The sequence below is a fragment of the Carassius auratus genome, chromosome 28 (assembly GCF_003368295.1).
Source record: "Carassius auratus strain Wakin chromosome 28, ASM336829v1, whole genome shotgun sequence".
Classification (NCBI taxonomy): domain Eukaryota; kingdom Metazoa; phylum Chordata; class Actinopteri; order Cypriniformes; family Cyprinidae; genus Carassius; species Carassius auratus.
In genome coordinates this window covers 20,686,645-20,713,316 of record NC_039270.1, presented here as the reverse complement: position 1 = coordinate 20,713,316, position 26,672 = coordinate 20,686,645, and the positions used below count along the sequence as shown (strand labels likewise).

The window sequence follows — 26,672 nt, the reverse complement described above, 5'->3', positions numbered from 1 at the left end:
CATAATGAATAAGAAAGAAAAAAATATTTTGGCTTTAATTTGTCATGAGTAATCTATGTGTGCTTGTTAACCACAACATCAATGGCTGACTGTTATTTGTTGCAAAAATCTATTTTTAGCTACTTATGTTTTTATTCAACTAGTGCATGGATGCCTTAAAAAATAGTTCACGCAAAAATGAAAATTTTTGGGCTGTTTATCTTCTTAACCTTTATTTCTTCAGTAGAGCACAATAAAGATTTTTAACTCAAACCGTTGCAGTCTGTCAGTCATATAATGGAAGTGAATGGAAATATATAACACACACAGGGATGCGTTTTTTTCCAGGCGCGTCCACACCGCATCGAGTTAAAAACATCTAAACTTTTCAGAGAGCCGCAAGCGCACCGCAGGTCATGTGACAAGAACTAACCAATTAGCTTCATCCTTTCCAGTATTAACGTTGAAAGCTCAGCCAAGATGAAGGAACAGCTGATCATAGCTGCATATGGATTGCCATTTTGAAATAAATTAAGTAGCAGAGCTACTGAAAGCGATTTTTTGTGCTGCAAATCCATTTATCCTTCGCTGAAATTTTGCGTCTTCATGGAGAGAGCGCGTCATTGTTGCTTACCAATGGCAGATGCCTTAGGAGCACTTCTGCCCAAGCGCTTTGGAAAGGAGAAAGCGGCATGCCTAGCGTTTTCCACACGTTTTAGGCGCGATATGTGAACGGCCCCTTAGGCTACCTATTTGCAATTCGGCCTATTACTACTTATAATGATGAATGAAATTGGCTAATTAATTGAACAATTGTGCCAATACACACACATATATATTAACTGACTCATCGAGCTGAGCTTTGGTGGATTCCTGCTTGTCCCGTAGATGATCTGCTCGCGTTCTTTAGCTTCGTGCATGAGCAGATCGGTTTCTTCGCTTGAGATGCGTTCAGCATTTCCGCCAACAAATTTTGCCATTTAAATACCAATCTGCCCTGGCACAAGCACATCTCGCTCTTAAAGGGAATGGGAGATGACACTCTGATTGGTGAATTGTGTTACGCCCATCACTCATTAAGAGAATAGGGACAACCCATTCCAAAAATGCGCCCCGGAGCACGGACGGTTCTTCCATTGTTAAAAGAGCAAAAGTGGATTTGGCTGAGTGTACCTGTGCCATGCGCTTTACACTTTGCGTTTAGGTTAAAATAGGGCCCTGAAATTGTAGATAGAGTGTCAATGGTCTATTTGAGAGATAGGTGGTGGTAATGCACTTATAAGTCTGCGGTTCTCCATACAGCAAGAAGAAGATGTGAGGGCAAACATAATCAGGACAGTTCAGACATTGTGGTGAATCCGAGGTAAAAAACTATATAAATACTGTTCAGATCCTTGTACAGACTGATCGTTTTGTGTCTTTACACATCAATGTATTGTCACAAGCTGCAGGGTTTAATTTGATTTTCTTCTGTATGTTTTTTTACTCTCAAAGCCGTGTTTCCCATTCACTTACATTATTTGACTAACAGACTGCAACTGTTTGAGTTCAATCTTTATTTCTATTCTACTGAAGAAACAAAGTCATCTACATCTTGGATGCCCTGGGGAATAAGCAGATAAACATCACATTTTAATTTTTGGGTGAACAATACCTTTAAAGGGATCATGAACTGCCTTTATTTTTTTATTTTGTACTGTTCACTGAAGTCCATTTATAATATTGTCAAAATTTGTACATCAAAAAACTGTAGCATTGCGGATTGTTGACTGAAGTAAACAGCCACTAGAGGTGTGCTATTACTTGTTTTGGTACTGATGGAAGTGATCATCCCTATCACCATGGAGTGGGGACTTTTTAAGTAAGCTGGGCAAGTGCGTACCATTATGTAGTCGTTAGGAATACACTTTGCAAAAGGAGTGACTAATTTGCTCATTATTTTCAGCTGGCATGTTCCTGTGACAACACATAATGAGGAAATCAGTCATTTCTTTTGCCAAGTGCATTCCTAACTGCTAAATAATAAATAATGGCACGCATGTGCCCTGCTCACTCCAAAGACCCCACTACAAGGGTATAGGGATGGTCACTTCTGTTTGGAATTTGCCCCATGAACCGTTTGGTACCGATACTAGTACTGGCACACCCATACACCCACTTCTGATTGACTAAATAGTGCTGTGATTTAGGTGAAAAACATAATAAATAACTTAATATGTATCAAACAATCTGTAATAGCAGATATAAATGTTGGATCCAATTTAGTTGGCACAGCATCATCTTTTACTTTCAATCTTTCTGAAAATCCTGCCTGTGCCAAATTGTGCTTTGTTTGTCTTTTTGTTTTGACATGAAGCCGATTGGATGAATGGTTCTCGACATAATAAAAATGCAAAAAGACAGACACATAGAGATTGCAGCATTTATCACACTGTGTCCACACCGGACGGGACAGTTGTTGTGTACAGTTGTTGAAATTTGAGTCAGTATGTCATAAAGAGAAAGCTGGAGCAGTTTACATTCGGGAATTTTTCACGGCACGCTGCGCTGCAGCCAGTGTAGACAACATAATAGGTTCTATTGTATTTTGTTGTGGATCCGGAGTAGACACAGTTAGAGAGGAGAATATGTTCAGCTACTTCCCTCCAAACTTTCGAATATTCTGTGTTGATTACTACCGAAGCGTCAAAGCTCAAAAAATGGTATTCGGACCAGCCCTATCCAAAAACTGTCGTTTTTGCAGGAAAGAAAGAAACAAGAACAAGAACGTTTGAGTTGTGAAACTTACAGGATGTTTTTATAGTACATTGACCCCTGTGAAATGATCTGAGAAAATTTTGGTTTTCTCAGTTCATGACCCCTTTAATCCAAGAATAATGACAAAATGATCTTCAGACATCATTTGAGGAGAAGCACACAAGCAGAAAAATCATATTGTTATAAAAAATAGAATAAATTTGTAAATAAAATGACAATGAATAATAATAAGCAAATAAGCTCATTCGGCTGCCATGTCGCTCAGTCGCTAAGGTGTTTGGGAATCCAATATTACGGTTACTGATTTCAATATTTTCTGCTTATCACTTGTTCATTTCCTGTGAGCCCACACAAAGCCACCTGTTCAGGAAATGAAAACAGCATGTCCTCCATCAGACAAGCAGTGAGACGAAACAATCGCACTATTATCGCAGGTAATAAAGAGTGCATCATATTTCCTGAACATTTACATTTAATCATTTAGCAGACGCTTTTATCCAAAGCAACTTACAAATGAGAACAATAGAACCAATCAGATCATTGAGAGAACAACAACAGTATGTATACAAGTGCCATGACAAGTCACAGTTAGTCTAGCACAGTCTTTATATATATATATATATATATATATATATATATATATAATAAAATAGAATAGAATACAATAGAATAGAAAAAGGTAAGTGTTGGTATAAGTTGGAACAAAAGGTTTCAGCTCCTGACACACATCTGCCATCCATGAGGTGGATCGTTGTCATGCCAACATATGCCAACACGGACAGGAAGAAACCCAGGTATGAAATGGAATGAAACCATGTGTGGAAAACCGAGAGGGAATACGGGTTATCCAAACATTATGGGAACAAATTGGTTTTAGCAGGTGAAATATTGCCTTTTTGGAAATGTGGAACAGGACACGTGTACCAAGACTGACTTAACACACACACGTGAGAAAAAGGACACAATTTAGTTTGGGGACCAATTTTTACTGTTAATTAACAATTAACTGTGACTTTTGCCTCAATAAATTCTTATTTGAATCTTATTAATAGTTAGTAAGGTAGTTGTTAAGTGTAGGTATGTGCTAGGATTAAGGAAACTAAAATATGGTCATGCAGAATATGTGCTTTATAAGTGCTAATAAAAAGGCAATATGTTAATAACAACTTGAGAATTTGTCTCTAAACTAAAGTGTTACCGAGAAATATGACCTAACCAACTCTGGCCCAAGATGCAGGTATATACTCTAGCATCCTGATGGGACCTCAGGACAATGGATGGATGGATGAACCTAATCTGGTTTTCTGCTACATCCAGTTAGAACTTAATGAGTTAGTCAAGACCAGATCCTCAAAGACTCAAACCAAGTACCGGTAGCTGTAGATGTTCAGACCCTATGTAATGGCACTGTTGACATGTGACTGAGGTTATTATCATGTTATCACTACCATTATTATTATATCATTGTTATCCTAGAAATAGACTGGGGTCTTATTAAGTTTCTAAGCCCTAAAGAGGGAACAAACTGATTTTAATCACAAGCTCACAGACCTTGTTTTCTCTTGGTGTTTCCCAGGATGTGAAGTGTAAGGGATTTTGAAAGCAGTCTTCATAGTTGAAACTTGAGCTTAATCGATCCGTAAATCACACGTCAGATTCACAGAACATAGGAATAAAATTCCTCCTACTACTATTTTCTTCTTATTTGCTAACTTAAAAATGAAGAGAAGAAACATTTCTCTTCCCCAAAACATTTCTTTAGAATGTTCTTACATTTTTTCTTATGATTGGTCTTCAGAAGCAGAAATGAGAGCGAGAACTAGAGTAACCCGATATAAATAATATTGTAAATATAGAAAAACTGACAGGTGGCTAACTAAACCTCCTTCAACATCTAAAAGACATGAACATATTTCTAAAAAAAAGAATCCATTTGTTTTTTTTTATTAGCAAATAATAATAAAAAATAAAGTAAACAACAAATGGTGCTAATAGTGTGTGTTAGTATTCCTCAAAAAATATTTGATCCTAAACGTTTTCTAATCTAGATAATTATAGAGATAAAGATTTCAGTCTGACTTTAAATTGACTAGATTCTTGGACCTGGAAACAGTATTTGATATGTCATGAATGAGCAAGTACACTGACTTATTTGTGCTGCTCAGACTGACTACAGGACGAAGTCAAGTAAAGACAAAATCCTGACAAAGTAGAGATGAAGTAATCACTGAAACATATGCAAATAAGATTACTCAACAATGTACATTTTTACGCTTCCTGCTTTTTCACGGCTTGTTTTAAACCTCTCAGGCTGAAGACTTTTAGTTTTTGGAACCAGACAAAATATAGTTTTGCTAACTGGTTTTAGGGAACAGACAAAAATCTGCTGTATATTTTGGATACCAGACAAAAAAATGTATCTTCAGATGTGCTTTTGTTAAGGAAACTGGATCCAATATTCCCTCAACAGAGACTGGATTTCAGTTTTTGGTCAGCAAGATATCAGCATGATCGAGTAGCACAATTATTGTAAAATTACCTAACAGTGGTACGTGTTACTGTGAGAGCTGGTTACATCAAAACCAATTTCAAAGGAACAACTAGGACTACTTTTAACCATTTTAGCGAACTTGTTCAAGAACATGAGAAAAAGCACTAAGGAACCTTTTCTATATTTTTATAACATGTTACTAATAAGCAAATCAAGTAAAAAAAAAAAGTACTTAGAATTACAATTCACGTGGATAAATTTTTTTAACCAAAGGTGTGGCTTCACATATAAAGTAAAAAGCAAGCTATTTTGATGTTTGTCTTTTTAAATTCAAATGAGCCAACTTTCCAAAAAAAGGCGCGGTGCCTTTACAGCTTATACTTTGGATTTTCCTGCAACAACAAAACAGGAGAACAATCATCTTATTGTATTGTGCATAATAAAGCTACACAGTTATGAATTATACAGAGACTGAGTGTTTTAGGTTCAGGCCGGGTCACATGGTTTCAGGATGACGACATTACTCTGGGCTGTGTGAATACAACAACATTAACTTTAGCCTCATTAGCTGTGCAATGGCCTAACAAGCCCATTCAGAAAGGCCATTTCCAAACATTCTTATGCCCATTGTTTCTGCCAACGAGACTGTTTACCACATAACTCAGACATTCTTGTGTTTCCAAGCAGCAAATCTCACAAATCGGTTAAATCCAACAAACCTAATGTGATTTGAGAATTACAGCAGATGGAAACAGTAATCACTTTGGGTCTGTTCCACACACAAAACCATGGTTTGTCTTCAGAAGATTTGGAATATTTGTCAGTGCTTGGGTTGGGTTGGGTTAGGTTCTCAGAAATAAAATCTAAAATAAGGGCTTGCATCAGCAAAGTTTGGCTAGAGGTTAACTGCTCTGCTATCAGCATTATCACAAAGACACATCACTGCTATGAAATCACACTAAATATGACACAGTCAAACACAAAATACACAGATCTAAATGCCTGTAAATGGATTTGAAGTGTGAACATAATAAGATTACTATTCTGAGCAGAACAGAAACAGAAACAAAGAGAGAGTGGCAAACCAGGTGCAGCAGCGCTTTCTGTCCACTTTAGCTCCAATATAACTTTGTATTATAAAACACACCTGCTCTGCTTCACAGTAACAGAAATGCATACATACAATATGCACAAAAACACATATACATAAGCACCGAAAAACAGTATGCTACAGACAAAACCACCTACATTTGCATTTTTGAGAACACAGCATAGTATATACTCAAATTTTCAGCCTCAAATCTGCAAACCGAAACGGTCCTCTGGTCTAAAATGCAAATGAGTTTAGTCTATATAGCCAAACCCCCACCACTTCCCTTAGTTTTCAGTCAAGACTGGGAACGTTATAAACAGTCGTTTTTTTTGTGGTCTAGAAATTATATGAATTATATATCTGACAAATGTTAATGAAGTGGGGTTTTTTTTGGTCCTATTAGGTTGGTTTTGGTATTTATTTATAATAATAATAATTATTATTTTTCTTTTGCATTATTACGTTAGTTTCATATGAAATTAGCACTCTCACGGTCCCTATTATAATGTGAAAAAATTATTGAATATAAACTTTAAGTGTTATGCATCATTGTAGTATTTCTTGTACTGCCTGTAATTTACTCTCATTGAAATTATATATATATATAAAACTGTATTAAAGTAACTGAAATCACTACTGAGAATAATGAACATTACAAAATGACTCAAAAGTAAATCCTCCAGGCATCATGGACAACTTCTTCCCTCAGGCTCTCAGACTGGTGATACAGCATAATAGAGACAATGCAGACAAGTTAAACTAATATACAGTATACCTAACAACTGTACACAAGCCACTTTGCACACTCATGTATACTGGGCATATCTATGACACTGCTCTTTCTGGCAATCTCTTTGTATAATGTGTATTGTGATATATGTGATATATAAAATGTAACAATTAAACAAAATATAAATTAAACGTTTATTGTTTTGATGCTTGAAAACTCCTTTTCATCTGTGACCCATATATATATCGTATACTCTCTGATTCTGCTGTCAGTTTAGTTAGTTTTTATTGTATAAATACTGTACCTCTATATACAGCTATGATGACTGGACCACACTCCCAAGATTTTCACAAATAATTTACTTGTAAATGCTGTAATGACAATAAAAGGGAGTTTAGTAATAGCAATGGAAATCTTTAGGAAAAAAATTGTTGTCATGAAATTAATGTTACAAGAGAAAAATGCTCCTAAAAACAGTGTGTACATATTGTGGGAAAAGGTCATGAGACGTTGACTGGAAAGTACGTTTGACCTCAAAAAAAAGTCAGCATGCCTGATTAAGCAACAGCTCAAAGTGTGCTAACACTGTGTCTACATTTCCAGAACAGAACAGTTGTTTAAAGGCAGAGAATATTGCACAATATAAGACCTGGGATATTTATTTATACAGAAAAGAATATAAATTTTGATTTTATATTGACTACTCTATATTGTTTTTATATTTGTTACAAAAATAATCCATAATTAGTTAAATTTTTTCTGTATTTTGACTTTATTTCATAAAGATGCATGATAATACTGTTCAGCTTCATTCATGTCTTTACTAAAACAAGAAGTGGGGACTGTGCAAATATATTGCAAAACTAAAAATTCTGACCTGAATGACAACGAATATTTGTTAATTATGAATTGAGGATGGGAAAAAGCAGCAGTAACTATGGATACAGAGATGAGTTAGTTCAGTGTCCCACAGGCTCTGCTCTATATAATGAGCTCATTAAGTGTACATGTCTAGAGACCTGATGAACCTCATGAGGCCATGGGTTAAGAGGAATTAACTACAGACTGATCCCATGCTAACCTGCTATAAATTTTGTTTAAACACTCCTCAACGGTTAGTTATAAGAAGCCTGATTCATGTAAGGCCACATGACACGTTTATGAAAAAAACAGTGTTAAAAGCATAACCCTAAATCTTAAACATAACACCTGTTTACATGATATTTATGTAATAAAATCACAAACAAACCCTGTTATCTACAGTTATATCCAATATTTCAACACATGTAATGACCAGCTGGTTAGTTTTGCTCACTCATGCTCTGTTAATGTAAGTGTTTCCAGAAAGAAACATGACGTGACTACAGTATCCGTGAATCACTGTTTACACAGAACAAACAGCCTCCACCTAGAGCACTAGTTCTACCACTATAGCCTTTATTTTTAGACAGCTCAAAATACACACATAAAGAAAACTTAAAATAAGCAAAAATAAAAGCATTTTTTCACATTTTTTCTTACATATCTTACAGAATGTATTTCCCCTCCGACTTGAATGAAATGCCATATAGTGAGAATTACTTTAACACTACATGTGATCTGGGATTTTTCTTTAACTGTACAACCCATTAACACACACGCCTTAGAGTTACAAATGACCTGCTCTTGTCTTCTGATTGTGGTTGTATCTCCCTGTAAGTGCTATTGGATCTTAGCACTGTGTTCGACACTACATTCTTTTGCATAGACTAGAAAACTTTGTTGGCATTAATGGAAGTGCATTAGCATGGTTTAAATCATACTTATATGACCGTCATCAATCCGTAGCAGTGAATGAAGAGGTATCATATCAAAGTGCAGTATGGAGTACATCAAGGCTCAGTACTAGGGTTGTTATTCTTTATGCTTTACATGTTTCCCTTGGGAGATATCATCAGGGAACATGGTGTTAGGTTTCACTGCTATGCTGATGATACTAAGCTCTATATTTCTTTGCAGCCCTGCAAAACAATTTGAAAAACTAACAGAATGCATAGTCGATTTAAAAAAACTGGATGATGAGTAGTTTCCTATTGCTAAATTCTGGAAAAAAAAAAAACCCAGAGGTGTTATTTATAGGACCTAAAAACTCTGCATGTAATAACCTAGAACGCTGTCTAAGACTTGATGGCTGCTCTGTCAATTCTTCGTCATCTGTTAGGAACCTAGGTGTGCTATTTGATCGCAATCTTTCCTTAGAAAGCCATGTTTCTAGCATTTGTAAAACTGCATTTTCCATCTCAAAGATATCTTAATTACTACCTATACTCTCATTGTCAAATGCAGAAATGTTAATCCATGTGTTTATGATCTCAAGGTTAGATTATTGTAATGCTTTATTGGGTGGTTGTTCTGCACGCTTAGTAACCAAACTCCAGCTAGTCCAAAATTCAGCAGAAGGAGTTCTTACTAGAGCGAAGGAGTATGACCCCGGTCCTGTCAAAACTGCACTGGCTCTCTATCAAACATAATGGGCCCTATTTTAACGATCTGAAACGCAAGTGTCAAAGCGCAAAGCGCAAGTAAGTTTGTGGGCGGGTCTCGGCGCTGTTGCTATTTTCCTGGCGGGATAAATGGCTCTTGCGCCCAGCGCAAATCTAAAATGGGTTGGTCTGAAGTAGCTTCATTATTCATAGGTGTGGTTTGGGCGTAACGTGAAATAAACCAATCAGAGCGTCATCCAACATTCCCTTTAAAAGCAGGTGCGCAAGTTCCATTATGGATTGCTATTATTATGGCGTATTTACCAGGCGCACGCCAGGAGCGGTTCACAGCCGAGGAGACTGATGTTCTTGTAAGAGCAGTGAAAGACAGAGAAGTTGTGTTGTATGGGGATGGGAGAATAATTAGCCTGAATAATTTGTAAGCTAGATTTATGCCTATTTTTTTCACATCTTCGTGTCACACCACAATGATTTCCGTCATCTCATGTGTTAATATTTTTTTAGTGTAACAATTTATGATTTGCAAAAATAACTGTTGCATCTGTGTAGATTACATGAGCAAAGTGTATGCGCGTTGTGCACGCTATACATTATGGTCAAACATGCGCCCTTAAAATAGCATAATGAACAACGCGCAACGCGCCACTGACTTTAGACCAGGTTTTTTCTGGTCAGTGGCGCAATTGTTTAATGGAACAGCAAAATAGCACCAGGGATTGTTTGCGCCGGAACACGCCTCCTTTTTTGCGCTGAACCGCCCAGGGAGCGCAAGTTCATTCACTAGTTTAGCGACGTGCTTCTGTGGAGGGAAAAGCGCGCTTTGCGCGGGTGCAAAATAGGAATGACACATGCGTCGGTGTACAAAGTCAATTGCGCTGGGTGCAAGATAGGGCCCTATGTATCAAATTCGTTAAAGGATTTTTAGGCTGCATTAATTAGGTAAACTGGAACCGGGAACACTTCCCATTAACACCCAATGTACTTGTTATATCGTTAGAAGAATGGCATATACGCTAATATTTGTCTGTTTCTTTCTTATTCCGAGGTCACCGTAGCCACCAGATCCAGTCTGTATCCAGATCAGAGGGTCACTGCAGTCACCTGGATCCAGTACGTATCCAGACCAGATGGTGGATCAGGACAACTAGAGCCCCAGATACAGATCCCCTGTAAAGACCTTGTCTAAGAGGACCACCAGGACAAGACCACAGGAAACAGATGATTCTTCTGCACAATCTGACTTTGCTGCATCCTGGAATTGAACTACTGGTTTCGTCTTATCAGAGGAGAACTGCCTCCCCGACTGAGCCTGGTTTCTCCCAAGGTTTTTTCTCCATTATGTCAACAATGGAGTTTTGGTTCCTTGCCGATGTTGCCTCTGGATTGCTTAGTTGGGATCACTTCATCTACAGCGATATCGTTGACTTGATTTGCAAATTATTGCACAGACACTATTTAAACTGAACAGAGATTACATCACTGAATTCAATGATGAACTGCCTTTAACTCTCATTCTCCATTATTGACACACTGTTTTCCTAATTAATGTTGTTCAGTTACTTTGACACAATCTGTTTTGTTTAAAGCACTATATAAATAAAGGTAAATTGATTTGACTTGACACATAAAGAGCATTAAAATATTTTTATGCTTTATATCACAGTTGAATAAAGAGCTCTCTGTCCTGTGTCAGATCATTTCCTCATTAGTTTCTCCATTACAGCTATTTTGTCATAAATCCCTCTGTCACTGTAATGAGACAAAGGCAAACTAAAATGAACAGGAACAGGAACACAACTTAGGCAATTCATGAGGTTCTGTTTTCAACACACAAACCTCAAAACGTTTTTGGAAGTTGTTTGGCTTGATGAGAATAATATGTGCTCTGAATTTATTTTTAAGCACCTTAAAACTAGTTTTAGTTGAAAAATGTGTGCCCCTTTGTAATTTGAAACTGTAGTCCCAATGTAGTCAGATATACATTTGTTCGACTGGTACAGTTTTTGTGCTTAATAAATGTTTTTTTTTTACAAAATGTTTTGAAAATATTTCCTCTAACACAATATCTGGGATCAGTTTGGCCACATTCACACAGCAGCAGAATACGCTTATCAGTCCTGTTTCTGAGTCCTAATACGGTTTCGTTCACACACAGTTCGGTTATATGACAACCGCATTCCGCATAACCGAACTCACGTAAATTGCGATATCTTTGCAATATATTTTGTAATACTGTTTTTATTTTAATCTAGCCCAGTGGAGACCGAAACTGCTGTCACCACTGAACTTTTCTTATTCACTGTACTTCTCATAAAAATTATGTTGTTTCTGTGATCGCCAGGTTTAGAGACCATGTATGAAAGCAAGTGATTTTGAGCTGGTTCCAGCTGATGATTTATAGCATTCCTAGAAACATTTCCAAGGTTTTGTGCATTTATTTTTAACCTCAAATCATACTTTATGAAAAGAATGAACTATTCCATTAACCCTGCTGCTTATACTGCATTGAATGACGAGTGAAACACAGAGCTGAGCATCATGACTGTGAAGACAACAGCAGGTTAGTGGATCAATTCCCTACAGATGACTGGAATCAATACAAATCCAGAAACACAATTTTAGCACTTACGTTGAGACCACGGCAACATTAAGTCTCTTATTGTGTGAATTCCAAAAGGCTTTTTTGCGCCCTTGAAGGGAACTTCAGGAAGGGGATGTCATTTGTAGGGATGTTCCAAGCAAAAGAGAACAACTGAATCCTTTCAGGAAGGGCCCTGGCAGAAGTCTGTTAGTGAAGGGAACATGCAATGGTCACTTTACGAAAGTGATTTCCGTTTGTGATCATGTGATCTTCTGCGATGCATTTCAAAAGCAAAGTTGTGGTTGATTTTGACAGAATAGGCTAAATAAATTAGTCTTTATTTTAATGAAATACTAAATATTTTTCATCAGAAATATTATTTAAGATGGTAGTGTAAGCAAGTTTAGTTTGAAAAAGCTTAATAGTAAATACGACACAATTAGACAATATCTGAATAAAATAATAATAATAATAATAATAATGAGAATAAATATTTGCAACAACTGGTGGACTGCTAAATGCTGCACGCATGCACAGTGCTGTCAAGGTAACATTTTGTCAGCCTTTCCCTTTGAAAAGGAAATTCTAAACTCTTATACAAGACAGTAATGCCCTACACCCTTCAAAAAACACACTTTAAGGGCTCTGCCCTTCGAAGGGAGTAGGGCATTGGGGTGATCACTTCAGTTTGGAATTTGCCCAATATATAATTTAGTGTCTTAGTATAAATCACACTTCAGAAGCCTGGCACAGACACACAACACTACATTACAGTTTCATATCATCGTAACTGAAGATCACAGATAATTTCATGTATCACCAAACAAACACACTTCATGCTACATATAATATAGTTTAAAATGCTTCTTGATACTCCATCAGTAATGGCAAAAACAACAACAGTAGCTGAATATGACAAAGAAAACTCAATGCATATACTGTAAATAATCTAAAACTTAACTAAGCATATCTTGCCATTCAATGCTTTGCATTGTTTTAAACATAGAAAGCAGGTTTTTAGTATATCACAAATCACCCTGGGCTTGTATCTGTGTTTGCAATGCAAACAAGATCTTTACTATTTTTAGAGCACTGACAGTGACAATTACAATCCTAAAAAATGTATCTAACACAACTGACACAAACGTATTCTCTAAGGTCTATGCACACAAAACAGACACAATGTATCGGATCTCTTAGGCTTTATGTTAGGGGCTGCTTATTGCTTCTGAGATTATGTAAAAAATTCAAAAAATATTTCTGCTATTATTTTTCAGTGCTGTTTTTAATGATAACAGGTGGCTGAGAGAAAGTTACCACAATTTTACTGTAACAATCACTGTGGATTATACAGTAATTTGAAAAGTAGCCTTTAGTTAGTTACCATATGGGTCAGTCCAAAATCTGATTATCTAAAACCCCAAATATGTTTCTAGATGAAAATTTAATTATTAAAAATATAGTGGATCTAAACGAAATCACAAAAAGAGTACTAAAAGTGGCTTTGGACATGGGGCCATGATGATCAAACATTCTAGACATGTAACAGGCTAATTATACTAGGGTTTAAGCGCAAATAACAGCAGGGTACCTACAGTTCTTCCTAGTGTTAAAGTGGTATGCAACATATGAATATGGTAATTATCCAAAACCATGATATTACCTACTGATGCCATCACCTCTTCGTAACTCATTTAACAGCTGTCAGTCAACTATCAACAGCATCTCAATCTCATGACACAGCATCAGGAATTAAGAGACATTATAAAGCATCCACGGATGATGAAAGCCACCGGACATCACTGACACAGAAGATTTGCGGTTGCTATGATACTCGTCTGTCTTAAAGCAACGACACACATAGATGATGATGATTATTATTATGATGATGGGCGTGAGCGCGATCTTACCATTACACATCTTCATTATCTCGCCGAAACTACACGCCGAATCTCATCCAGCACGTTATATATTCACGTGTGCGTCCACAATCGATCCCGTCCGTGGATGTGATCATGTCTGTGTTTATAATCCAGTGACAGCAACACATCGGGGAAGCAGAGCGAAAATAACCCAAACAGACGCGTCAGACTGCAGCAATCAAACCCCGATCCCAAAGAGATGATGATACACGTCTACGTTCACTCTCTCTGGGATGGATTTAAATGTCTGATCCAAGGGCGTGTGTTTGTTTTGGTGAGCTGGACGAACCTGCAGAACAGAAGCGACCCCTTCTGGATTAATTGTATATTATATTATATTATATTATATTATATTATATTATATTATATTATATTATATTATATTATATTATATTATATTATATTATATTATATTATATTATATTATATTATATTTGTATTGTATTGTATTGTATTGTATTGTATTGCATTATATTATATTATATTATATTATATTATATTATATTATATTATATTATATTATATTATATTATATTGTATTGTATTATTGGGAAGTTAACCTATTACAAGATTACCTACAAGTTAATCTATTTATAATGTAAAAAGTAAATAACTATTTCAATTGAAATCAAAACTTTGCATAGCTATGACAGGAAACACTGTTATGATTTTATGTTATGAAACACTGTTAACAGCAAATCTTGAAAAAAATAAAGCATACACATAAACCCAAATAAAAAATAAAACAGCATTCGAATAAGCATGCAAATATTCTGTGTCCTAAAAGTCAAAAACATTGGTCCCTCATAATTTAATCTGTGGGTATGTGTGAAAATATTCAGTTGTAACTGTAAAATTTCAAAGGTAACTGTAATTTAATTACCCCCCACCCCCCAGTAACTGTAAGTGATTTCTATTACACTCATTTTGTAATTAAATTAAGTAGTACCCTGTATATTATATTATATTATATTATATTGTATTATTTTATATTATACCAAATTCTTCTTTAAACACTTATTGTTGTCTTTAAAAAATCTCACAAGTTTATTTATTGATGCAAGAAAATTTTTATGTTTGGATGCTTAGATTTTGCCTTCTGACAAACTGATATTCATTTAATTGCCTTTAACAAATGTCTGCATCACAGGGAATGAATACTTGTGCCAACGACACATTTCATGAATGCAGTATTTAGAGAATTGGGATTCTTAAGATTATATTTTATTAAAACATGCTGAACACATCTTACAGGCATATATGTATTATTTCAAGATGGGATGAGGAGTTCATGTATCCATTTGCTTCTATGAAAGAGGGAACTCTCTTTTTATCAAATGCTCTCATGACTGAGGTTGGAAATAAAGTAGCTCCATCTAGTGGCCACTGATAATAGGATACAGTGAAATGTTTTTGATACTGATAGAATATTCTTGAAAGGAACACAGAAAAGATCAAAATGATGAACTTAACCCCACAATAAAAAGAGTTCATGCTAATGTAAATCATAAACATGTAGTCAATCTTCAGTCAAAGGATGTGGAACAGATAAGTTAAAGTTACAGAGAACTTACTCCATATAGCCCAATTCAGATTTTTATTTCAAACTATATATATATATATATATATATATATATATATATATATATATATATATATATACTTTTTTCACATTAAAAGGTTCAATTTTCTTGAAATTCATTAGCTTCATTTGTTAAAATACACATTATATGAAGGGAAAGATACCTTCATTTATTTCAGATAATTGATTTACTTTTTACTCTAAATAGAATTTCAGGCTTCAGCTACATGTTTAGACTTAACATTTCCCTACATCTCTTCCAGTCCTGTGACATGTATACTCTACTATAGATGGTATAGGAGTTTTCATTAAGGATCAGAGGAGAGAAAGAAAAAAAAAACAGAGAGCAAACAAACCTGCTGTCATTTGCTCGCATGGAAGGAGAGAAATAGATTTAATAATTGATGTGGTTCTGTTCCCAGCAGCTCTCTGTCTCACAGAAGACATTTAGCCGTGATGGAGATCAAAGCTGCAAAGACTCCTTGCTGCTGTGCCGAAAGGAGGAACTACTGATCGCCTTCCTCTCGCCCTAAAAGCAGCCCTTTTATGAAGTTAATAAACTGCACACCTCACTCACGCTACACAGCACAAACGGCTTTGTGAATTAATAACTAAAAAGTAGAATGCCACCTTTGTTTACCTGCTTTCTCAACCAACTTTTTTATGTGTATAGAGGACACAAAATGTGATATGTGTATGTATGTAAACATGGTGGAGCAGTGTGATGGCATGAGAATGCATGGCTCCCAGTGGCACAGGGTTACTAGTGTTTAGTGACGTGACAGAAGACAGAATTAGCCGGAAGAATTTCGCAGGGATGTACTATCTGTCCAGATTCAGTCAAATGCAGCAAAGTTGATTGGACAGCGCTTAATAATACAAATGTCCCTAAACATACAGCCAGACAACCCAGGAGTTTCTGAAGTTAAAAAAGTAGAATATTCTGCAATGGCCAAGTCATTCTCCTGATTTCAACCAGATTGAATTGAACTAAAGGCAGAAAGACCCACAAACAAACAACAACGACCTGACAGAGGATCACAAAGGAGGACACTCAGTCTTTGGCAATGTCCATGAGTTTCAGACTTAAGGCAATCATTGCCTGCAAAGAATCCTCAACAAAATATTAAAAATGAACATTTTGTTGATAATTATATTTATTTGTCCAATTATATTTGAGCGCCAAAAAATGGGGGGACTGTATAAAAATGGTTGTAATTTCTAAGCTTTGTATGTTATATTTTTGTTAAGCCCCTTGAGTTAAAACTTAAAAGTCTGCACTTCAATTTAATCTTGGCTGTTTAATTTTTATTCTATTCTGATGGCATACAGAGAAGAAATTAGGAAAATTTTTGTCAGTGTATATCACATAAATATGGACCTATCTGTATTTTAAATGTATACCACAAAATGTATAGTATAAATATGTCATGTAAATAAATTCCCCGGAAAACAATTATAGTGGTCTTAATAAGATCAAATATTTCTTATTTTTTACTTTTGATTTTGCATTCTTACATGTTAAGTAAAAATCTCCTATAAAGCCCTACCAACTTAATGACATTTGAAAACAGCATTTAGGATGCAAGTCTTAGTATGTTGATTTCACAGGTGTTTCCTTTATGGCCGGGTCGTCAGCTGAATGCTGAACACTGCCGGCCCTGCAAAAGACACACATGGGGCTGAACGCTTCAGAGCTCAAGGTTTTTCAACAAGGCCTCGCTTTGTTGTTTGTAACCTTTTGATCTTAAATAAGAGCACAGGGGTGGCCGACGTGCAAAGAGAGAGACAAAGTCAGTGCGAGAGAAAGCTTGCTTTCATAATGAATGTCAGCTCAGATAACAAAGCCCCATTTGCATATCATAATCCAAATCTTTCCTGCTCAGATCAGGTGCGCTGTGAAGGAATATTTTTCTTGGTTGCCTTTGAAAGTCTTTGATGTGCACAGCAAGGATGAATATGAAAAGGAACTGCTAGCCGATGAGGTCACGTTCTCTCTAACTCTCTTTCTCTGCCTCTTCCTCATGTTTTCCAGATGGAAATGAAAACGTGCGCATGTATAACACTATGTTTTTCTAGCAATGAAAGCTTTATGATCTCAGTTCTAAATGAACTGAGATAATGAAATCTAGTTTTCTAAGTAGTTTTATGCACTCATAGTAAACAATAATAATGTGAAATATTCATTCTTCCCAACCTCAGATAGCTCACCCAAAATAAACACTTCTCAAACACAAATTCAAATAAATTCAGCTATGACCACTATATAATATTGAAAGACTTGCCACTTGGCTGCTTAAGGCAACATAATACATGGTTTAAATAAGTGGCATATAGCAAACCTTGGAGGCCACATAAACCATGAGATGGACTCAAATTATGGCATATGTGCATTGTGGATCAAATATTATCTCAGGGTATTAAGTATGCAAGTTTAAATTAAATTACAAAAACAAAAGTCTGATGCACACAACATGCACTATTGAAATTAAAGACATTCAAACCTTCTACTAAAGAAAGCATTTGCTTGCTCCAATTTGTCTATAGTCAGAAGTCTGTCTATGTGACAATACACATCTCCTATCAACTTTTAGATGGATTAGTTAGAAGCTTCACCATCAGTATTTTTTTTTTATGATGTCTACAGTTTTCTCAAGAACTCTCCAAAACAAAGTTAATTTTATATCCTGGCCGCAGAAACCATCAAAACAGTTCAATATTTCTTCTTAATGCAAAAGTTGTGAGGGAAGAAGACAGGGAACGTTGACAGATACATATTTAGTAAAAATAAATTATTATTGTCCAGGTGTTTACAAACTATTATTAAAAAAAATACAGATACAGTTATAAAATACTGTCGAAATTATTAAGACAATTAAGATGTTTTAGCTGGATAAATTTAGAGCTGGACATGAAGTGTTTGCCAACCATGGTCCAAAAATGATTGTAATAAATAAAATTACATACAAAAACGGTTTTATGTATATTCCTTCATTTTAGTTGATTTTTTATGCTATGAGCTGTCTTTGAGTGCTGTAAAAGTCATTCATAGATACAATTTCTGTATTTATTTTGTTTGCTAGCTGAGTTCAAATTGAAGGTGGGTGGATGTGGAGCTACAGAAAGGAGAGTGATTGTGAGAAAGAGGGGTGAGAGTGAAGAGTCTGTTTGTGGTTGTCTATAGTCTGCATCTTTCTTTGTTTCAGTTGTGGGTTCTAGTGACAAGCAGACTGGAAGTCTCACAGTGTGTGAGCGTTGCTGTGTGCATTGCAGAGGTCAAATAGAGTATGCTGTCAGAGTGTGGGGTCTTCAGTCAAGGACCACCCTCATTCAACAGTATCCCACCAAGCAAGACCAAAACAGACCAGCTCGGAGTTTGGATGTCAACAACACTGTGCCACACATCATGAGCTTCTGTCTGCTGTTTATCTAATGAGCTGATGTCTTGACAGGCACTTTGGTGTTTTCAGAAAAAAGGGACACTTTCCAACGTCTCGTCATGGACCCCAGATGAAATAGAGAGAAATAGAGGGAGGATATAGTAGATACTTGTTAATATGGTCTCTGCTTCAGAAGGCACACCATTAATTGACCGCTTGATGTATATTACACACAAAAACAGCAAGAGCTTTCGGCAACAAATAGCAAGCTCCTAAATGATTTTTGGGCTTTCCCAGGAGTCAGGCACGAAGGTTTTGGATTTAGTTCTAACACGTTAGAAATTCATCCCACCATCTGATTGCAGGTTGGTAAAGGGGTTATTACCCAGTAGATATTGAAGCAGAGCTATGGATCGACTGCCCTAAACTTTTCCCAGCACTTAATATTGCGAAAACAGAAATTAAACCATGGCAACATGGCGTGTGGTATGAATGGAGCGATGGAAGCTACACAGTTCCAGGCTCATAAATTGTGAGCTTTGGATTTATATTTCATGCAACTTACTCTCACGTACAGTGAGAGTTGGTATTTGTGACCCTGAACCACAAAACTGAAAAAATTACTTAAGTGTCTTAGAAAATTTTCTTAACTGTTAATTTCTCGAATACATCATCTGAAAGCTGAATAAATAAGCTTTTGATTGATGTATGGTTTGTTAGGATCAGACAATATTAGGTCGAAATACAACTATTTAAAAATCTGGAATCTGAGGGTGTAAAAAAATCACTTTTAAAGTTGTGCAGATGTAGTTCCTAGCAATGCATATTAATAAACAAACATTAGGGTTTGAAATATCTTTGATACATTTTCAAAATAGCTTCATGGAACATGATCTTTACTTAATATCCTAATGCTGATTTTTTTGACATAAAAGAAAAATCTATAACTTTAACCCAAACAGTGTCTAAAAATATACCCCAGCGACTTAATACTGGTTTTGTGGTCCAGCGTCACATTTAACAAAAACATTGCAAAACTCCACAGTGTATGGCCGGCTTTAGTTCAAGATATAAGAGCTTGAGCAGTAGGCAAAGAGGCACAAAACACTCAAATCAAACAGCATGGCACAAATGCGTTTAAGAACAAGGTCTACAGCATAAAACAATCCAGAGGAAATGAAACATTATAAATACAGAGGAAAGCACATAAGGAACAGGTAAACACAAGAGGAAATGAAACATTATAAATACAGAGGAGAGCACACACAGGACAGGTAAAGGAGGAAAGACGAGAGGAGGACATAGCCAGTCTTAACAGAGAAAAAGCCATGTGCCCATACACAAAGACCATGTGACACCTACACATGACCATGAATGGTATAAATGGGAGGTAAAAAGGCCTGGTAGCTACAGCCACCAGCAATAGCTCTGGGTCTGGATCAGACACTGGAGGCTGTGGGGCTGGGACAGAAAGGAGTAAGTTGATGGTGGCCACTAGAGATTGGACTGGGATATAAGTCACCACAAGGGAAGGAAGAAGGAGAAAGGGTAGTGTCCATCACTGGGGGATGGAGTGGGTAGATGGTTGCCGCTGGGAAAAGGACAGAATGACAGCTGTCTTTGGGAAAGTAGCATTTAGCATACGTTCTGAGGAAATGGAGATCTGAAGAACAGTCTTCCTGGTCAAGATGGGGGTGCTGTCAACTGAAAAATCTCTGATGAATTGGCCTCCTGAACTGTGGCTGGGCAGACGGGGGTGGCCTCCTTGTTCATGACATGAATGGCAGGGACAGTCTCCTTACCCATGACAGGGAGTCAAGACATGGTTAGAGAGACTGAGGCTTGAGGAAGGGGCTGAAGGGCTCGTGTTGCTGAGGAACTGACAACTCTCTCCAGAGTATGATGCACTGGTCAGACTCATTAAAGGACATATGCTTCAGAGCTTTCCTTGCCCTCCAACCATGGGGCTCATCAAGTCAATATTATTACAAACTTGCCCACAAGGATTTTTTCAACCTAAGCACCTCAGCTATGATAAAAAAAAAAAAAAAATAAATAAATAAATAAAAAGTTAGATGCAAACCTCCTCACCTCCACTCTTGCTGAAGCAGGGCACATCCAGGTAGAAGGTCAGAGACCAGGAATTGGTCCAGATTGGTGAACAATATAGCAAACAATATGGAGAACTTGCTAAGAGGGTAGACATCAGGGAGGTCAGATATCAGGAAAGCAGGAAAAAGACAGAAGACAAGGCAAGGCAAGAATGGACAAGACTTGACTGAACAAGGTAAGACTTGGGTAAGATTAATATACAGGAGCAATAGTGGCAGACAAAGAGCATCAAACACTTATACAGCACAATGAGTCCTGCACAAACACATGTAGGACATGCCTATGGCACAAAACAGTCCGGCAAACATAAGAGCAAAGGAAATTCAATAAATATGGAGAAAAGCATGCAAGGAACAGGTGAACACAATTAACAAAATGAGGACTAGACAAAGGGCTAAACAAGAGTACATGGTAAAGAGAACCAAGGAAGCCAAACAGAAGGAGTTTTTTTTTTTTTTATCAACTTGGTATATAATACATCTAGGTATCGTGTCAATTGGCAGCTACGTTTAATTATTTATTTATTCATATATTTTGCATGTTTGCTTGTATAAAACTAGGAATGTCCCGAGCCGATCTCAAGGATCAGCATTGGGGCAGAATAAGCATTTTTTAAACTGACCCGTATCGGCCATCATAAGCCAGATTTGTATTTTCTGTTAGATGTCATGCTGGTGTCGTGTATTAAGGAGCAGTATGCACCTTTTAGAAGGTTTGCGAATAACAAACTTGAATAAATTATAACTTTTATGAACTTGAAGGGTACACGAGGCAGTTGGAAAATACAAGTATTGGATTGGGACTCATTTTTCAATGAATCGGATTGGATCAGGGTCACAAAAAACTTGGAATATGGACTTGGAATTGGAATATCCCTAATACAACCATATTGCATGCCATTGGTTCTGGCTCTCATTACAAAAATGTCTTCCCAGATGGATCTGAGTAATGTTACTAGGGTCTGATATCAAGAGTTTAATTTTACAGCATTCTGGCTAGTTTATATATATAGAGCATTGAATTGCCGGTACTAGGTGGGTAGAATCTAACTTTGAGTACTGACCTTAATTACAAATTAATCTATGGTTAGGATATTTTTTGCATTAAGTATAGTTTTGCCTGCACTCCATGGCCATATCAGTTTAAACTAGCTGAAACATGAAAAAATTTATTTATTGTGGGCGTATCTAGGCCAGAATAGCATGAGGACTAGATTTTATACTGAAATTCAAAAGTCTGGCTGCCTAGGACTACTAGCTCAAACAACATGACAGCTCCTGTAGTTTTGTGTACATTCAGACACTACTTCCATTCTCCGATGTTGATTACCACACGCAGGAGTCAGTCAGTGTTCAGTAGACCAGACTCAAAGTCACTGAAGCAGCCAAAAGCCACTTGTGGAGTGGAGTATGTAAAAGCTGATTTCAATAGCTGCTCTCCCACTGAAGTGGGATTAGATTGCACATTGCAAGTTCCCATGGAACAAATGGAGAGTGAAGGGGTTTCTGGGTTACAGCGCTCCCTCCCACACCCCCAGAGGTCTTTAGAGAGGGAGTGGTGTGAGTTTGACTGGTTCAGCCTCAGGAGAAAGCTGCGTGCTCAGCATGGCTCCTCCACATGAAACGAGCAACCCAGCACAGTGCAGCTATTCACTAACAAACTTTGTCTTTTCTCATCTACTATTTTAGTAAAAATCTAGCAAAAAGAAGGAGAGAGATAGCAACAAAGAATTTTATTGTAAAATGTAAAAAATTACAATAACAAAATTAAATACAAATGCACCAATAATATATATGCATTAAGAGGGAAAGAGATATTTATGTACTCAGAGATACACATTGTGCCTTAGAATGTTTTCACATTAAAACACTTTTTTCATTTCACATATAAATTTCACAATAAATAAATCATAATAACAGAAAAAAAGGTTTGTGATAACTTAGTAAATAATTGCATTGCAGTTCTATGTTACTTTTCAGTTTTTTTTTTTATAATCTTTGAAATGTTTCTACACTTTGATTCTTAATCTATATTACACGTAGAGCAAGGGAAGCAGGAGGAAACAAGGGATCTAAATGAAGCAATTTAATAAAAGAAAACCAATCATGAACCGATTATAGGGAAGCAGAATCCACGGGAACAGAAACACATCTAACAACTGACGATGAAACACAGGGGAACTAGGTCTTAAATACACAGTAAACGAAAAGAAGCGGGACCACAGGGAGCCTCCATGGCTGTGACAGCATGAGCCGACAGATGTGGTGGCTCTCCAGCAAGAGAGGTCTCTGGGGTGGCTTTCCTGATATTGGTAGAGAGTTAGTAGAGGTCACTGCTGCCTCAGGGGGAGCTGTAGTGGATGTGGGTGCCTTATGTGTAGCCTGTACACATAATGGCAGTAGCCATCAAAGAAACCACCGACAACAGAGGAAGAACCTCTGGGACCACTAAGCTAGGCAGCACTGAGAACACTGTTCTTGAGACCACTGGGACCTGTGGACCACCAGGTTAGGCAGCAATGAGACCCCTAGACTTGGGACCATCTGTCTTGGGAATGCTGGGTCAGTCATGGCAGGTGTGGTCAATAGCGAGACAAGCTCTGTGGCCATTGAAGCTTTGGGCTTCCAAAAACTCTCTGGAGGCACTGCCAAATTCCACAGTGCAGAGAGAGTGCACAAGCCCAAGAGCACAGTGAATAAACTTAAAAAAATAATAATATTAAAAATAATTGATCACAAGTGCAGTATGGAGTACCACAAGGCTCAGTACTAGGGCCATTACTCCTCATGCTTTACATGTTACCCTTGGGAAATATCATCAGGAAACATGGTGTTAGCTTTCACTGTTATGCTGATGATCCTCAGCTCTATATTTCTTCGCAGCCCAGAGAAACACAATAATTTCAAAAACGAACAGAATGCATAGTCGATATAAAAAACTGGATGACGAGTAATTTCTTACAGCTAAATTCAGAAAAAAAACAGGTGTTAATTATAGGACCTAAAAACTCTGCATGTAATAACCTAGAACACTGTATAGGCCTTGCTGGCTGCTCTGTCAATTTTTTGTCATTAGTTAGGAACCTAGGTATGGTATTTGATAACAATCTTTCTATAATATATAATATTTCTATAAATATATCTAAATTACCTCCCCTGCCTGCTAGACAGTATCCATTACTAGGTCAGTTGTTCTGTAAAAAACAAAAAAAAAACAAAAAAAAAAAAACAAACAGTTATAGCATCAGTCCACAGAGGCAGAACTGACAATAACAGAAACATGTTTAACAAGTGACAATTAAATGAAATTATGAGAAACAAATAAAAAATGAAACAACCACCAAAAGGAAGAAGATTTGCAACATAAAAGTCCAAAATAAAACAGGGAACGCAGAACATATTTGAGCAATTAGACACAATTTGAAAAGGCTCACTTCTAGATCTGATATCAAACAATGTATGTGTAAAATCTACATTAGATTAACAATCAAGCCATGAGGTCAAAAGAACTGCCTGTAGGGCTCAAAGACACAACTGAGTAAAGGCACCGATCTAGGGAATGCTATAAAAATGTTTCTGCTACACTGAAAGTTCACAAGAAAACAGTGATAGCCAACCTTTTTATATAAAGAAGGTTTCTTAATAGAAATGGTATGGGTAACACTCTAGAATAAGGACCAGTTCTCACCATTAACTAGTTGCTTATTAGCATGCCCATTATTAACATATTGGCTCTTTAATAGTACTTCAAAAGCACATATTCTACGTGACCATATTCTACATCCATATACCCAATAACTAACAACTAACTATTATATTTAATTATATTGAACTATATTTATCTATTATATTTAACTACTAACCGTAACTATTAATAAGCTGCAAATTAGGATTTTACTGAGGCAAAAGTCATAGTTAATGCTTTGGTAATAGTGAGAATCAGTCCTTCAGAAAAAGTTTGACCAAGGTTTGAAATAGTTCCACCTCCCAGCCTTTGCTTAGCCCCACCACATTATCTTGCTCTTGGAAAAAGAGAAAAAGGCAAACTCCTATTCCTTCTCCTGGCCCAGTACGTGGTTCAGAATCCAGTGGTCTCAAGTCTGGTTGTCCAAGACAGAGGCCATTCCTAAGCAGCCAGCTCTCATTGCCACAGCCATGGATGTTAGTCCAATTGTAAATGAGCCTCCAGAATGAATTCCAAAATCAGCTCTAGTCCCAGAACTTCCAGAGCCTGCTTCAATTATGCCATCTCCCAGAAATGAGTTTTTACAATGTGTGATGTCTGCATTAGGGTACTCCTTTCTCTGTGATACATGTGATTCCTTCAAATAAATTTACCATCTTTAAGCTGAGAGTGAGACTAATATGCGATACTATAAAGTTGAATACCCATGTTGGCAGTACAATTGGTTTTAGATTAGCCTCATATTGTTATACTTTTGCAATGCAGAATAAAGTTTCTTACATTTTGAATCAGAGAGAAAGTCAGAATTTCACACTTCTGCCCCCTTAATGCTCTGATCTGATCAGAATGTCCTTAGTTGTACAGTCAAGTAAAATTATTATGAAAAAACAAACGTAAGTCACGTTGTGATACAATCATAGGATGAAAAGCATGGGATTAAAGAAGAGGTGGAGATGATGTTTGACTATATATCTTATATCAGTGTAAGGTAATCGGTTTCAAAGCTATATCTTCCTTTGAAGACTTAATTATGATCTGACAACCAGATCAGAGACGTTTTTGTATCTGACGTCATACCACTTTGAATCATTATTCACACTGAGACCAAAAGAAAGCAAGTGGGAGAAGAAAAGAAAATATAGTATATGGAGGTTGTAGTGGGGAAGAAAGTGAAGCAAATGGAAAGTGTATGCAGCCCAGGGGGTCAACAAGTTGCCAGGGGGTCTTTGAAACAACTCTTGATTGACAGCTCTAGATCAGGTGATCAATTCCAGCATCCAATCAACAAGTGTGATTGATTCATTAAAACTTGGGTCGCGGAGCACTGGCACCCCTGAGGATCTCAAAGGAACCCACAGGGGGCACAAGCTGAAAGACTTTTTTGACCAGCATCTCATTACTCTGCCTGAGGAGTATTGAGATTTCTGTCTAAAATTCATCTCTCCCGCAGGGCCCACACAACGAACTGTTTTCCTTTAGACTATGAGATGAAAGCATTAGGATGAAAAGAGAACTAGTTAGAGCCAAATTATAATGTTCATCTGCGCAATTGATGTGGAACCTTGAAAGGAAGTTGAGAACATGTTCTGCGTTTTATTTTAAACCTGCCTACAACAATTCTCTGAGAGTTACACTGAAATCCACTTTAACCATTGTTCCCATGACTTCACTGGATGGGTACAACCTAATTTGCATATTATCCATACTCAGCTAGCTTGCCCCCCTCATGTTTCTCATAATTCAATTTTAATTAAGCATGCATGTTGAAGATCATTATTTCTTAAATTGCCTTGAGTTAATTCTATCAGTAAGATTATACAACATGGTCTGTTTCATGTTAAATATGCGCCAAGTTTTTATAAGCAGAAAAGAGAATAG

The 26,672-nt window shown here is 36.8% G+C and overlaps 1 protein-coding gene across 5 annotated transcripts in view; it reads right to left on the bottom strand.

Moving 5' to 3' along the window:
• tex2 (testis expressed 2) overlaps positions 1-14,228 on the bottom strand; it is a 40,680-nt gene extending 26,452 nt beyond the window's left edge. For 4 of the 5 annotated variants that reach the window (XM_026208363.1, XM_026208369.1, XM_026208368.1 and 1 more), the window contains exon 1: positions 14,025-14,228. The gene's annotated coding sequence lies outside the window, so the exon portion shown is untranslated. Of the gene's footprint in view, positions 1-12,162; positions 12,319-14,024 lie in introns of all 5 variants that reach the window. The other variant, XM_026208366.1, reaches the window with a different exon arrangement.
• Between the last annotated feature and the right edge of the window lie 12,444 nt (positions 14,229-26,672).